General features: G+C 38.3%; 1 long non-coding RNA gene across 1 annotated transcript in view; it reads left to right on the forward strand.

The window, feature by feature from the left end:
• The first annotated feature begins 451 nt into the window (after nt 1-451).
• The window catches only part of LOC119704419, a 40,538-nt gene continuing 23,941 nt past the window's right edge, over nt 452-17,048 (forward strand). Inside the window, exon 1 of the long non-coding RNA XR_005257968.1 lies at nt 452-533. This is a non-coding gene — a long non-coding RNA (uncharacterized LOC119704419). The remainder of the gene's footprint in view (nt 534-17,048) is intronic.

Raw genomic sequence — 17,048 nt, forward strand, 5'->3', positions numbered from 1 at the left:
ATTACCATGGTGAAGAGCTGAGTCAAAGCTGCTGGTTAGCAAAAGCTTTTCCTTCTTACATTATCTTTTAATTTGTTGTATAAATGTCACAAACAGGATCCCCTTTAATTAACAGGAAGACAGGTGATGTGATACACTATTCTTCAGCTAGAAGCAGAAGAAGCAGCTATTGATTGATTGGAGTATGACACTCATCATGGAGACCCAGCATGAGAGCTATGTCAGAAGGATGGCGGGGCAAAGAATTTGGGCCCTTCTGATGAGATGTGACAAAAATGCCAATAGTGAAAGAAGCCAAAACTGGTATCTTTGCTTATTGTTGTGACTGGCTGGGCTCATGTAATATTTCACTAAACACAATCATTAATTATGAGTTTGAATGTTTTTGGTTTTGACAGAAGCGATAGCAAGTACTCTGAGAATTGCTTGGCTTTATGCAGGGTGAAAGTGGCAGAGCCAGAAATTGCTTCGGCATGAGCGTGGATTTTATTGTCAGAAGACTCTTCAGCAACACTCCAACACTGTACAAGCAGGTTAGTGTCTCTTTCAAATATCCTACAGGTAGGTTCCACTGCAGCTGCTTTTGCTTTCATGATAATATAAACAGCAATTTTACTGTCTTGATATATTTAAAACCAGATGGTTGGCCCACTTACTTCCCAGGCAAACATTAAAATTCCTGCTTTTTCGGATTTTACTATTTGGTTGCTGACTGAAGCACCAGGATTTAGAATCATTGCTGTTACACAACACCACATTTCCTGTACAAGCCCTTTTATGTCTCGTACACTTATATCATGGAAGCATATACATTCTGCTGCTAACTAGAAAATATGAATTGTAATTTAAAATACATGCATGAAACATTAAAAAATAAAAAGCTCTGTAGCAGAAAAATAATTCCCTCTTTGCAAGTGTAATTTGGTATTATGAATACCAAGTAATGACATTACTTTTTGAATCAGAAATTTCCAATTATGATCAGTTCTGTTGTGTTTAGTAATAGAACAATTCCAAACTGTTTGTTTACAAGATATAAGTATTTGCAGCTCTTTTTTCATCCTCATTGACCTCGTCTCTTATTTGTTCTGCCAAGGGAATTATAGCATTCAGAATGACACAGAAATTATATACGATGCTCACTTTGAGGCTAATGGTAGTTCACAACAAAATACCTGCTGGCCAGAACTTTTCAAAGAGAGGTTTTCATATCTAAGATCTATTATGAGATTCCCATCTTTCATTGCAGTCTTTTGATATCTTCTGTGCTACAAAATCCATTTGGTTTCTATTCTATAGGACATATTAGTTTTAATTATAATTGTCTCTCATTCTGAGGCTTTGGAAATATTTCCTATTTTTTTCCCTGATGTGTGAGTTCTCTGTTCTTTCTGTGGCACTTACAAGTTCTCATTTTCTTCTGTGTTTACTTTTCCATGGAGGATCCTATGACTTCTTTCAGTGTCACCCACCCTTCTCGCCAAAGGCAACAATCAGCAACTCAGAGCTGCTTCATAGTAATGGACAGTTGTGGTTTCCAAACCAGGGTACTATTACTGCTCATACAGAAAGTCAACAAACCCCAAACCCTGTAAAATATGAAGTAGAAACCTGTTTCAAGTCTAGTAAAAAAAGCCAGGAAAACCCCCAAAAGAGGAAAAACCCTCAATCAAACAAAAAACATCTTCCCACAAAAAAATACTGAGTAGCTGTGGCTACTGCACATGCAACCTAAACCTAATAAAATATGCTCCAGTTATTGCTGTAACGTGAGAATTACCATGATTGCTCCTAGTTGTGAATAAAGGTAGCAAACTTCATAAAACTCTGTGTTAGCTAGTCATATTGTATTACAGCTGGAACAGTCTATGTGATTGGACTGACTTTCAACAAACTTAAACATAACCCTTCAAAAATAGGTTTTAATCACTCTATAGAAGTGAAGAAGTGCTAAGTACAGTCCCTGACAAAATGAGCTCTCTTAGTGAATACATGCCCAGTCACTGACTGCATTTCATGTGCACTACATTTTCACTTTGAAAATGCTCAAAACCTTGTATGGGAAAAGAAAAACACCTTATATGTAAACTCATTAGCATCATTATCATTAGCATCTAAATAGTTTCATCAGTGAATTGTTATTAGTCCAGATGTAACTATTAAAAATAAAAAAGGAGTCATACAGAAAGATAAGTGTTAATAATTGTACACACACTTCCCCTTTTCACAGAATCATAGCTTCACACATGTTGCAGAATCACAGCATGGCTGAGTTAGTAAAGCACCCCTGAAGAGCACCTAGTTCAACTGGCCTGCTCAAAGCAGACTGAGATAGGTTGCTCAGGGCCATGTCCCACAGGATTTTGGCTATCTCCAAGGATGGAGATCACAACCTCCCTGTGCAACCTTCCTTAATGGTGAAGAGTTTTTTTGTTATGTTTAATTGCAATTTTATGTATTTCAACTCATGCCTGTTGTGTCTTGTCCTGTCCATGACTACCACTGAGAAGGTTTTGTCTCTGTCTTCTGTATTCACCATAAGAGGTATTTATGCACCTCTTAAGGGTAAGATCCTCCTGAGTTTTTTTGCCAGGCTGAGCAGTCCCAGCTCTCTCTGCCCTTCCTGGCAGGACAGATACTCCAGGAGCTCCATCATCTTCATGCTCTCTTGACAAACTCAGTCCTGTCTAGAAGTCCAGGTGTTTTTTGTTTCTAGTGGTCCATGTGTTTCTGAGCCCAGAATTGGACCCAGCAGTTCAAATATGGTGCCAGTATGTAATTTTGTGTTATTTTCTTATTTGATTTTATGCTGGTGGTGTGGTTACTCTTCCAATATTTTTCTGGATTCTAAGCTGAATTATTTAATTTCATATGTGTGTAGAGTGTACAGTCTGCTATCAAAATTCTGAGCCCATTGTTGTGAGAAGTATGATCATAATGATAGTTTTTTCTTCAGTACTGTAGGAGCCATTTGGGATCTTGTTTATTTACTTGATAACAAGTGCTACACCTTGTTTTTTTTTCTCTGGCCTCCAAGGTCTCGTTATATCTGAACTTATTTTTAATGGTGTTTTTATCTATGTTTTTTTTTCTTATTTTTTTACCCCTAAAATTGCTTTTACCAAGCTTCATGTCTGCAAGTTGATTTTAGCCTTCTAGTTTCTAGATTTCCAGTGAAATGGAAATCTCTGTCCATTTTCTTGTCATCCTGGTCTCATAATCCCTTTACAGAGCTGTTACTAGCTCAAAGTCCTTGCTGCATACCAGGCTCGTGTTCTGCTGCACTCCATCATTGTCTCAGTGAAATGAATGTTTCACCTTGCAGGAACAGCTACCTGTTAATTACTGACTTTATAAAATTATTCTTGCACCATACAGAAATTGGTAAAAGGAAAATGAATTAGGTTTATCCACTTGTTCATTAGGGAAAAAAAACAAAAACCATGCTACATTTAAACAAACTAGAGCAAAGCAAAGACTGATCAAAATTATTTCAAGCAACGCAAGCCTGACAAACTTCAGTCCTAAGGAGCAGCAAAACCACTTTGAAGCCTGTGGTTTTAGTACAGCTAGCAGTACCAATATTATATGAATTCCTCTTCAGAGGATCCAGAGGGTATTTCTGGGTCTTGGGGAAAGCTATAAAGGGTGAAAAAGAATCTGAAGAGTTGGGAATGGTATATAAGTACATGATTTTTCTCTAGTCTCAAACCAAATTTTCCAGTGTGTTTGAACTGCTGGCTTGCTGAGAGTGTGAAGTAGTTGTTGCTGTGACGTTTAGTGAGCAAACATCCATAACTGAAAGCTCAATCTTGATTTCTTTTCTTTTAAGAGAGAACTTGAAGGACTCAAAAATCAACCAGACTCGATTAATCAAGTTGGCAACATCAACAGAAAAGACTTAGGCTTCGCTTTTGATATATGTATGAATTATGAGTAGCAAAATGTACATGTAGTTGCAGAAAATGCACAAAAGCTGTTGTTTGGAAAGTAATAAAGCCTGAAGCAGCTATCTCAACAGGCCCTTTGTCAAATAATGGTTTTCTGCAGTGAATAAATTACTTGGCCAAGTATGCCAACATACTTATAGGAGTGGTCCTTTGTGCATCTGTTCCAGCACACTCAGTGGAAAACTTAATAGAAACATCTCCTGAAGCAATCTAAGATTCATATACCTATAGGATTTACATGCTTCAACAGTGCTAGAGCAAGATAAAAGCATCTTGGCCACCCAGGTAAAGGCAGTTAAACCTAACAAGTCTTGGCTTCACTCTCTTGCAGTCCACAAAATTCTCACCTCTAAGTTCATACTTGAAAACCAGAATTAAGGATAAATGAAAGGTGTGGGCTTCCACAAGGCTGTCGTAGAATTTTTGACTTGTTGGCATTTCTTCATGGTTTGGCTACGATTTCTTCTTTTGTGAGCAAGTTTTCTTTGCAATCAGCTGATGAGCCTGTCAGCAGAGGAGGCCTAACGAGATTCTTTGAACTAGGCTGGAGGCTTCTCTAATGACTACCATTTGTTCTTAGCTAGTGATCCTTTCAAGAATTCATTTTGTGTGCTGCACCTAATCTACCTTCTTGACAGCTCCAAGCACTTAAATGAGCAGAACTTTTCTCTCCTGAGGCTGAAATGGAACCTTTGTTTACATATAACCTGAAAAGAGCATTCTTCAGAAAATTTAAAGGGGGTTATTTCCTAGGCATATAGAAAAAATAATTATCTTGTATAAGATCTCATTGACAAAACCCAAAAACAGGGTCTGAGAATGTTATGGATCTGATATTCAGTAGCAGATTTTTTTTTCCTGATGGAATGGGAATGAATTTATTATCTGTTGATTTACCTGAGCTGCTGTTGGCTGCGATATTTTCATGGGTCATTTCAAAGTGAATTGTAAATTTCTCCTAAGACTGTGGTTCCTGGGTGACTTTTTATTTCCCAGAAGCTCAGAAATCTTCCCTCTCTCTGAATAAGAACCCAAGTTTATTTATAAAAACATTGTCAATTCTTATATTTCCTTTTTCTGAATCTCTTTTTATATCATAGAGCCAAAGAAACTAACCTGTTAATATTTTTGATTAAAAGTGAGTATAGATTAAGCAATCTTGCAGTTTTATCTCTGTGTAGAATATACTTCATTGTCTGGAAAAAATTACCCATCACCAAATTCTTACCATATTTTGAAGTGTTTTTCCATTAAAAAACTTCCTACTCCCAAAAGGATATATTACATTTTATTTCCAGTATTGTAAGAATACCAAGATAATTCCAATAAAACATTCTCTACTCTGCATATAGAAACTTCCATTTAAAAAAACTTGAGAACTCTTGTTCTGCTATGGTTACAGTCACTTTGTCTTCTGCTGGAGTTAATTTAGCATTTAGAGGGCAACCTCTCAGTCTGTACAAGTACACAGAAAGAAAATCTGACAAGGAATGAAACTCCAGACTCTGGCACAGCTGTACTGAATGCCTCTTCTGTTCTGCCAGACCAGTGTAGCTATCTTGCTTTTTCTTCTGTGCACTCTGAGAAGCCTGAATCTAATTAAACAACAGACAAAAACTAGACGTGCAATTGATCTGTGAGAGAAGAAAGGGGAATAAATTAGCATTGAAAAGTTTAAATTGAAAGTAATTTCAGTATGTTTATCAGCTTGGCCTTTGAGGAAATCTGTTTGTTTTGGAAGCCATTTTTACATTTAGTCAAGACAAAATCCACCATTTCCCCCCCACCATGCTTTTTCCTTTCAAAAGCAGAAATCAAATGCTCTTGATACACCTTCAGCATTTATCCTACAGAACAAAAATAAAGGCCTTCCTAACATCCCATCCTTGTTCTAGTCTTGTACCTAATATTCTTCCAAAAGAAACACATCCTTGTCAAGACCATATTTATACAGCTACATTTTATGCAGTTTCTCTTCATGAAGTACCACCTGGCCCGTTAAATTTGGCTTCGGCAGAACACTTTAAATACTCTGATAAAGTATATCTAACCCATTAAAAGGCCAAGTCTGAGTTTGATGATTCTTACTGAGAGACACAGAATGAGATTAGAAGCAGCTTGAACTACCTTTCATATTATCACATTGTCATATTCAAAATATATTTAATATCAATCTTATTATGAGTCTGCGGCATTATCTTCACAGATTGCATAAATAGGCATAGAGTGCACTTCATGGTCTATTTTTAAAGGAGCTTTTATTCCATATCTGCTTACTGAGTATCTGCTCTGACTCAAAGCACATTAACATGCAAATAAGGACATAAATCTTGAGGAGAAGGAAACGCCACAGAAATTTGGCTGTGAATGAACAAAGTTCAACAATCAGTAAAATATGTAATACATTGACTCAATATTTGGTACATCACATCTGCTTCTAATCTCTCTAATCTCAGCAAGTTCAATGTCTCCAGAGGTTTTATTTGACTTGCTGATGACATGATCAGAGATGTCATGGGACACAGCTAGGCAGTACAAATGAGCACTGGGTAGGGATGCTGTTAGGGCTGTGGTAAATCACACTTTTCAGAATGTTTGATAATAAACCCTTGTGTAATAATCTCAGTGTCAAATATTAGCAATTTTTCAAAGCTATGGGGTATGATGGATTACCTCTGCCTTCCCTTGTACCTTTTGGAATAGGATCTCTTGTAGACCTTGCAGACTTTCTTCAGATGCTTATGCACAGCAGGAACTTTTAGTAACTCCAGTAAGTTAGATGGTCACTATTATTACATAGCTTTTAAAAATGCACACTTAGTTATTTTTCAAGACTTCCAGTGATTCTTAATTCGTTTAGAGGTGGATGCAGAGCACAAATTATCAATCGTATGAAGGAAACATAAAAGAATATGTTGTTGTTCTGCCCTTGAAAGAAAAAAGGTTCTGTTTTTAGTGATATTCTGAGATAGGTTATGGCTGGAAATTGGCTGGAAAAAAATGGCTGAAAAATGATGTAAAAGGCTGTTATTCTCTTCCTCTAAGGAAAGGAAGATGCACAGCATCCGCTGCAACTGTAAGAACGAGACTGAATTACATTTGGTGAAATACAATTGGTGAATTGTGTTGGAAAGTGGCACAGTCTGTTATTGATCATGGGGGTACTGGAATTTGGAATCAAAGCAAAAAAAAAAGATCTGAGGATACTGAGCTATAGTGCACAGACAACTTTGATTTGTGGATTTTTCCTTAACACTGTTGCATTGGTGCAATGCAATTCACTTAATCTCCTGAAGAATGTGAGAAATTTTTCCTGAGAAATTTTATAATATCTCACTCCATGCCATATTTTAGTGTACATGATTTTACTTTGAGTGTATCTCTCAATTTTTTTAGTTTGGATAAAGTTGCAAAACCAGAGACTAGAGTTGATACAGAGACAGAATGGTAAATGTTAGCAGATTGCGACTATAAATGTCTCCACTCAGAAGAAGGAAGTTGTTATTTTTTCTGGTGATAATCCATAGTTTAACATACTACAGGAAGATGAAAATACTCAAATTAGATATCCTTGTGAGTACAGAAGGTGGGTGAGTTCTTACTAAAGGAGGCTATCAAGATGTAGAAAACTTGCAGTGATGTTCATGATAGAATGAAATGTCAAAATTTATAGATAGGTGCATAGAGAAGAGTAGGACACCCTTGTGGTCCTACAGTTAGGCTTTCCACTGTAAGCGATAAACTATTTCTGCAAGTTTTCTCTACTGATAATCAGAGAATAAAAGTATATACCCTAAAATAATCCAACAGGATCTACAAATTTTGATTAGACTCATGAAAATATAATAAATTTTGAAGAGAATGGGATAGCGTTCTTCAGACTGTATGTCATACTTCAAAAGCACTTTTGATGGCTGAATATTTGCTATTCATTTTTGATATTAATATGTTCTTGACCTACTCTCTAGGCTGTTGAATTCTCTATATTGTGTCCCACTGCACTTTCCATGGTTTCCAGCCTAACTGGCTTTTGCCTAATGCAAGGTATTTCTGTGGTGTAGCTCTCTCTGGCTATTTCTTCACAGAAATAGGAACTCAGGATCTACCTGTCTTAGACCTACAGATCAACACTATAGAGATTTTGTATCAAAGAATAGACTTATCTTGTAGGTTTAAAGGCACTGACACTATTTGGGTTATATGGATTTGTGGAAGAGCAGAGATTTGCCTTAGTAGTTTAGACAATAAAGTAATGGCATGGCTTTAGATAATAAAGTAACAGTGTCAGGGGAGGTTTAGGTTGGATATCAGGAAAAAAGTTCTTCACCCAGAGGGCCTTAGGCTCTGGAACAGGCTCCCCAGTGAAGTGGTCACAGCACCAAGCCCGACAGAGTTCAAGAAGGGTTTGGAAAATGCTCTCAGGCATGTGGTATGGCTTTTGCGGCTGTCCTGTAAAAGGTCTGGAGTTGGACTTCGATGGGCCTCGTAGGTCCCTTCCAACTCAGAACAATAATTCTTCCCCAGAAAATTTTAAAATAGCAAAATATCTCTAATCTCCAAAATAAAGTGGATGATTTATCTTGAAGTAATTGTTCTATTTATAACTTCACAGAATCATGGAATCACACAATTTTTAGGTTTGGAAGTGACCTCTGGAGATCATTAAGTCCAACCCCCCCGCCAAGGCAGGGTCACCTGGAGCAGGTTACACAGGAGCACATACAAGTGAGTTTTGAATATCTCCAGAGAGGGAGACTCCATTACCTCCTTGGGCAGCCTGCTCCAGTGCTCTGCCACCCTCAGCATAACGAAGTCCACCCTCATGTTGAGGTGGGACTTCTTGTGGTTTAGTTTATGGCCTTTGCTCCTCATTATGTTGCTGTGCCCCACTGAAAAGACTCTGGCACCCTTTTGGCAACAGCCTTTGAGCTATTCATGTATTCTCAGACTTCTGTAGATTAAAGGCCCAACTCTCACAGTCTCTTCTAAAAGATCCTCCAGGCTCCTCATCATCATTTTGGTCTCTGCTGGACCCTCTGCAGTGGCTCCTTGTCTCTTATGTACTGAGCAGCCCAGAACTGGATGCAGCACTCCAGATGTGACCTCATTAGGGCCAAGCAGAGGGGTGCTATCACCTCCCTGGACCTGCTGGCCACACTTTTCCTGATGCACTCCAGGATACCACAGGCAGTCCTGGCCACAGCGGCACTGCCAGCTCATGGTCAGCTTTTCATCCCCCAATACTCCCAGGTCCTTCCCAGCCGAGCTGCTCTCCAGTAAGTCAGCCCCCAGCCTGTGCTGGTTATTCCTCCCCGGGTGCAGGACTTGACACTTGCCCTTGCTGAACCTCATTAGATTTCTCTCTGCCCAGCTCTACAGCCTATCAAGGTCCCACTGAATGGCAGCACAGCCTTCAGGTGTGTCAGCCACCCCCCAGTTTCACATCATCAGCAAACTTGCTGATTCTATCCCTTCATTCAGGTCACTGACAAACAAGTTGAATAAGGCTGGACCCAGTGTTTATCTCTGGGGAATGCCACTGACTACAGGCCTACAACTAGATTATACTCTGCTGATCACAACCCCCTGAGCTCTGCCATTCAGCCAGTTCTGATCTAACTCAATGTCCATTCACTTAATCCACATTTGCTGAGCTTACCTAAGAGGGTATTATGGGAAACATTTTCAAAAGCCTTGCTGAAGTTGAGGTAGACAAGGTCCACTACTCTGCCCTCATTGTCCTCTCCTGCCATGTCATCATAGAAGATTATCAGGTGGGTCAAGCAGGATATTCCCTTTGTGAAATCATGCTGAATACTCCTTATGACCTATTCTTCTATCTTAGCTAGTGTCAATGTGGGAATTCAAGATGAGCCTCTACAACTAAGCCCCAGAATCTCAGACAGACATGACTACAGGGACACAATTTTTAAGAGTGTTTAAGTTTAGCCACAATTTTTGAAGATTATGATGATGGAAAGATAAATTTGCAGTACAGCTAAATCCACATCGAAAATGAAGGAGGTAATATGAAAACCAAATGCAAAACAATGAATAAATTTGGTATTGGTTTCCCCCCTCCTATGCAATGTTTTATCTTTTTCTTTTTTTTTTTTTTTTTTGAATTTCCAGGTGTCCTTTCTTGCTTTCCTATGTACTGAATAAGCAGTGATGACTTGTATTATCTGGCTCATCACACAGAATGAAAAAAAAAAAAAACAATGAAAAAAGGCATCACTGAAGTACTATTTTGGGCTCTACTGCTTGTCACATAATGAGTAACTTGGTTGAAATGAAATGCTTTCATTATGAATGCTTTACAGTCCTAGGATCTCCCTGCTTCATTATGTTATGTAATACACACTGAGACCAAATAAGAGTGATGAGATCAAATAAATGTGATATGATGTGAGCACTGCTTTTTTCTGAAATTAAGATTTCGTTTCATATTTTAAAACATCCTCTTGCTACTGTTGCTAGTACTATTTCTTGGGGGATTTATTTCATCAAGAAAAAGAATTGGAATTAATAAGAGAGGAATTTAGCTGTTTTTATTTCCTGTTTGCCTGTAAGAGAGGCTCACCTTTCCTTAGAATAGTATGCTAAAATGGATCAGGACTTTTGTGAACAGCTAATAGACCAAACAGTTCTGGAAAGTAGGAAGTCAAATGGGAAGCTCAGTCTAACAGATCAGGTGCTGAACAGTCATTATTTTAAGAGTGTGGATTTAATGAGGAGTACAACAATAACATCCCTTAATTAAATGGACTCTTTCTCAAAATTAGAGGTCAGACATTAAAAGTAAATGGTATCCAGTTATGCATGTGTAATTTGCATACCTATTTCTTTCACTCAGTACAATTTTATGTCATCCCTAGTAGAGGAATCATTAAACACCTTTTTTTGTTTTGTTTTGTTTTATTTTTTCAATTTGAAAATATTTTCTCTCTATTTATATTGACATATTTAGGGTTTATTTTTCATTAATTTAGAAAATATGAAATAAATCAGGGTGTAATTTTCATATGCACTAGAAAATAATAATGCAGTCATAGAATAGTATTTTCTCTTCACAGAGATATTAGAGGAAAAGAAAGAAGATTCTTTCATTAAGGCAATTGTAGCATTTCTAATGCAAACTCACTTATTTTCCCTGCCCTTGCCATCATTAAGGTTACCTCTGTTTTGAATGGAGGCATAAGTGGTTGCAGGACTATGGAGCATTTCAGGAAACTGGTTGAAAAGTAAGTATAAACAGAGAAAAATAATAAATGCAGGCAGCACTTCCATACGTATATAATACCATCTTTTGAGACCTTATCAGCCTTTGATCCATGCTTCATTTTGTTTTGGCAAAGGTAATAAGCTTTAATAAACTAGCTGATGTGGCTTGAATGGCTGACAGGCTTCCAAGCATGCAAATTTTCAGAATTTAAAGAAAATTTTCCGCATCTGTCTTCTCTAACTGTGTCAAGTGGTCTAATTAAAGAGGTTCTTCCTTCGTATAAACCTGGCGCACCTTCATCCTTAAAGACAGTTAGCATAACTTTACTAGATCGTTTCTCTAGCATGATAACAAATGCCTTCATATATTCCAGGTTTTTCTAGGTATTCTGCTGATCTTCCAAGTCAGAGAGACACTGTGTCTTCAAACCATAAATTCAGTTTGGTATGCCTGAAGTGTCCCCCTATTGTCTACAATACAGAGTATAATCTATTTTTAATTTCTCATCTATAAAGATAAATATCTTGTACTTAAGTGGTTGAACATCCAAATTTTTTGAGCAGTTTCAAAATATGTTTCAAAATAACATTGTGAAATTGTTTCTCTGACTGGGATCAAGTCCTTATACACACACACACACACACACACACACACACACATATATATATATATATATAGTAGCAAGTAATTTTAATAAAGCCTACATTTTCATTCAGTTTTTGAAAGGAGGCATATTGTACAAAGAGAGACTGTATGTCCTTGGCAAATAATACCTACTGGGGAATAAATGGGTTTGAAGAAATCAAACAGAAAGAGGGATCATTAGGAAACCAGCAAGCTGTTAAAAGAACAGTCAGCCAGACACTGTCATAAAGATTTGAAATGCTGCAGCATCATCTTTTATGGCAGTTCTCATTCAGAAAGGTCATGATGGTATGGAGAATGAAGGGTTATCTTTTATGATCTCTAGCTATTTAAAATAGTGTAAACAAATAAATCCAAGGAATTGGAAAATATTTATTAGACTTCAGAGACTTTGCAAGACTTTAGTTGAGATACTGGAGTGCTATGCATACCATAGGAGGTAATGAGAAGATCAGTAGCTATTAACCATATCCCGCAGATTTTAATACCTCAGAGAAATGTTAGCACAAATCCCACACACTAACTTCCCAAGCAAAATCCCAAGGTCCTGAGTTCTTTAAATATAGCCAATGATTGATCATGCACTTAAAATTACTCATTTGTCTAAACATCTCATCTGTTGAATATTCTGCTGTCTGCCTGTAAAGATGTGGTGACCAAAACTTTTGCCAAATTACTTGCAGAGAAAGGGAGGAAAAATTTAAGACTCTCTTCCTTCCCCCTCATTTACCTCTGCTGCCAACCATCCTTAATCTGGGCAAATTTTAAAATTATTCAGAATGTGGAATTACTATATTCGTTTTAATTTATAAGGATGATGCTATCCTCCATAATTTTGTTCTTGAAACATTTTGAACTAGGGAATATCTAAACTTCTATGAAACTCAAACTACCATGTTAAGCTTAACAAGTACATTTTGCTACATTGAGTATAACAAGCAAGAAAATAGTCCGAGCTATGTATTTCATAACTAGGTTCAAGGATTTATTATAAATCAGGTTTTAAACAATGGCAAAATGTAGATGTGCTTGTCTGCATTTTTGTTGTAGTGGTTGGTTATTATCAACAAGGTACTTATGATAAAAAAGATTAGCTAAAAATATTGTCTTGAAGAAACGGAACCTGTAGTCTGTAAGTCTGGATCCAAAATACACACGACATTGTTCAGGTTTAATGTATTTTTTTTAAAAGAAGAAAAATACCTAGTGGACTTTTAATAGTGAGGTTTGTAATTTTTGAGTTTATAATTTCATAATTTCTATTGATACCAAAATAGCTGTGGTGAGCTGACCATGACTGGCCACCAGTTGCCCACCAAGCCACTCTACCACGCCCCCTCCATCAACAAAGTGGAGGAGAAAATACAACAAAAGATTGTGGATTGAAATAAGGGAATTAGTTCAGTTATTAATCTCACAAGGAAGACTGATTTATCTAGGGAAGTTATACTTCTCCAATATTGGTTCTTCCCATGGGCTACAGTTCTTCACAAAGTGCCCCAGTGCAGATCCCTACCATGGGGTGTATTCCTTCAGGAACAGGGTGCTCCAGCATGGTCCCCCTACAGGGTCTCAGGACCTGCCAGCAAATCATCTCCAGCATAGGCTCCTCTCTCCACATATCCATAGGTCCTGCCAGGATCTCTCTCCAGTGTAGGCTCTGGTGGAGTCTCCTCCACAGGCTGCAGGTAGATCTCTGCTCCCCTGTTGACCTCCATGGGCTGCAGGGGCACAGCTGCCTCAACATGGTCTGCAGCATGGACTGCAGGGAATCTCTAGTCTGGCCCTTGGAGCACATCCTCCCCTGCCCTCTCCACTGAACTGGGTGTCTGCAGGGCTGTTTCTATCACATACCCTCATCCTTTTTTTGACTGGTATTTGCTCTTGCTTAGGATTCCCCCTCTTTATTAACTCTGTTATCCCAGGGGGCTTGGTCTATGTTACATATACATATACATATACATATACATATACATATATATATATATATATATATATATATATATATATATATATATATATGTATATGTATATATATGTAAAGCTTTAACTCTGTTGACTGTTGGACATCTAGAATTCTTCTGACAGCTTCTCAGAGAAGCCACACCTGCAGCACCCCCCTCCCTGCCTTGTCTGCCACTTTTCAGAGTTTATCGATGGTTAAAGTTTATTCTTTCATAAAATAGAGCAACCTAATGTGTGATAAAACTCCTCATTTCAGTGGACAGGATTATGCTGTTATACATAGAAGATGATGGTTTAAAATAAGGACACATAAACTCACGAAAATAAAGTTCCTTTATTTTTTTTCTTCATGCAAATGCCTCTAATAACAAGCGAAGTCAGAAAAAGAAAATTACAGAGAGCTTGTGACATAAAGGTTATTTTTTCAGAAGAAAGTATCATCTGGCCTCTAGGAAAAATAGTTAAAGCTTTCAAAAAGCATTTTATATTAGCAAAGTATTAATATCATGTAAGCATGATTTTATTTTGTGAATTTTGCAATATCCAAAGAAGAAGAACGCAGTTAAATATAGATTTTGGTGTTTTCAATACCTGGGAATTTGAGAGGCCTTATTAACAAAATAAAGCAGAAAAAGGGAAGCCCTGTGTTCAGCCCTGACAGTGTCTCTTTGAGATGATGTCACATCACTTCCACTGAATGTCTTAGCAGACTCTTCAGTTATACTCGTCTGTACTATCCCCAGTATAAAAACACTATCTTTTTTTTTTGAGGAGTACTGTTTTTATTTTCAGCTTAGTGTCATCATACAATCATGATGACACTGGAACCATGTTCTGAAGAATTTAGAAACTGAGTGTTTGAATTTATGTTGAATTTTATTAGGCAGAGGGTTTTTTTAATATAGCCAAGGTATGTGATAATAATCTGCTCTGACTAGTGTTTTATGCTCCCTTAAGGAAGACTGTTATTTAGCCATCATTTACCTCCTGTTTCTTTTCTTGTAGAATATAATGCTGCTGAATGTAAGATTTGTCTAATTCAGTTGAAATTGGTGGACACATGAGCCAGTATTTTTCTTTTTCATATGCTCTTGGAGATGACTGAACAGAACTCCACTAAGAATCACTGCCCATGCACTTGCATGGTTTCAGCTTGGTCAAAATTCAGCACAATGTTTTTGCTTATTCCACACAACTTCCTTCTTGTTTTCTCATTATGTGTTGCTATGTAGTTATGTGACTTGCATTCGTGTATCAGAAATTAACTCTATTTCATTGAAATCAATAGCAACTCTTCCAAAATGTAAAACTGGCGTGGCAATGAGTCTACCAAAAAAAGAAAAAGGTCATTTCTCATGGCTGTGCAGCTGTGTTCAGCCACTCTTGTAGGCCAGCCCAGCGAGGGTGAGTACGCTCACCTACTTCCTTCATGCCTACCCTGCTGCACTGGGTTTGTGTGGACAGGTTTTGGTAGCGAGGGCCAGGATGCTACAGAGGTAGATTCTGTGACAAGCTGCCAGAAACTTCTCCCATGTCTGGCAGAGCCAATTCCAGCCAGGTCCAAGATGAACCCACCACTTGCCAAGGTCCAGCCAATCAGAGATGGTAGTGATGCCTCTGTGATAACATATTTAAGAAGGAAAATATTTATTGCACAGAGGTGATTGCACTCAGAGAGGAGTGGAGTGAGCATAGGTGAAAGGAACAGCTCTGTAGACACCCAGGTCAGTGGAGAAGCAGGGGAGGAGGTGCTCCAGGCACTGGAGTTCAGATTCCCCTGCAGCCTGTAGTGAAGGCTCTGGCCCTGGAACTCATGGAGGTCAATGAGGGTGTAGGGACCTGCAGATCCATGGAGAGAGAAGTCCATGCTAGAACAGGTTTCCTGATATGACTTGTCACCTCATGGGGGCCGGTGCTGGAGAGCTTGTCCTTGATGGACTGCAACCCGTGGAAAGGCACCCATGCTGTAGCAGTTTGGAAAGGATTGTAACCTATGACAATGACTCACACTGGAGAAGTTCATGGAGAATTGTCTCCCGTGGGAGGGACCCTGTGTTGAATCAGGCGAAGGACTTATCTACTTGAGCTGTGGTAAAACCAACGTGTAGTGAACTGACCATAAATCCCATTGCTTGAGAGGAGGGAGGAAGTAGAGACCAGGAACGAGCGAAGGGTGGATGGAAGATGTTTTTAATATCTGTTTTACTTCTCATTTCCCTGCTGTGATTTTGATTGGTAATAAGTTCCATTAATGTCCCTAAACTGAATCAGTTTTGATGGTAATTGGTTTGTGACCTCTCCCTGTCCTTGGCTCATGACTCTTTGGTTATGTTTTCTCTCCCTTGACCACTTGTGGAGGGGAGTGGTAGAGCAGTGATAGAGGGACTTTGCTGGGCACCTGGCATCCAGCCAGGGTCCAGCCAACACACCTGCAATGCTGCCTGTCCCAGCATTGCCCACAGGCATGGAGCAATCCTGGACACGAGACATGGGCCATGAAACCTGTAACATCCTGCAGCAAAAAGTCTTTTAGGAGCAGTTCCACTGTATTTATTTTCCTCAGGGCTGTTGCAGGACTTATATTCTTAGCCATACCCATTAAAAGAGGTCCATGATTTACTCTTATTTATTGTATTATGTTTCAAAACCTCACTGATGACTATGGCTGATTTATGCAGTAATTGTGAACACCAGTGATGATGGCTAAATGCTTTGGAACCTCAGCCTCTGTCTCCAGGGCAAAATTATACTGTGTTCGCAGCAAACAGTGCTAGCATACATTGTGTGGATGATCACACAATATAGATACGAAGCTCAACTATTCTTTCTTACAAGTTTTAAATGTATTTTCTGGTAATTCAAGAGCTGTTAGGCTGCCTATAAGAGCAAGATGATCATAAAGCCTCCATAACATAGAGCACACTTTTAAAATCTGTTCAGAGATACACTGCTGTTTCCAGCCCTGTGATGGCTGGATGTAGTTCAAACATAAGGAAAGCCATCAACAGGTATATCTACTGGGTATCCAGTGCTGTCTGCCAGAGTTTCTCTTAAGATTTGTGCCTTTTCCTGTATTTGTGAGAATTGTTTAGGGATTTTTCTTCTGTATGTATGTAAAAAGCTGCCACAACAGAGTGAGAATGCAGCCCATGTGAGTATGAAATTAGTGCCTGTTACAGAAATGAAAGCACTGTAAAAGTCTCACTATATTTGTTACCAAGTTTGGAGATGAAAAGAATTCTCAATGCTAAAATTTACATGTT

Source organism: Motacilla alba, chromosome 1 (assembly GCF_015832195.1).
Source record: "Motacilla alba alba isolate MOTALB_02 chromosome 1, Motacilla_alba_V1.0_pri, whole genome shotgun sequence".
Classification (NCBI taxonomy): Eukaryota; Metazoa; Chordata; class Aves; order Passeriformes; family Motacillidae; genus Motacilla; species Motacilla alba.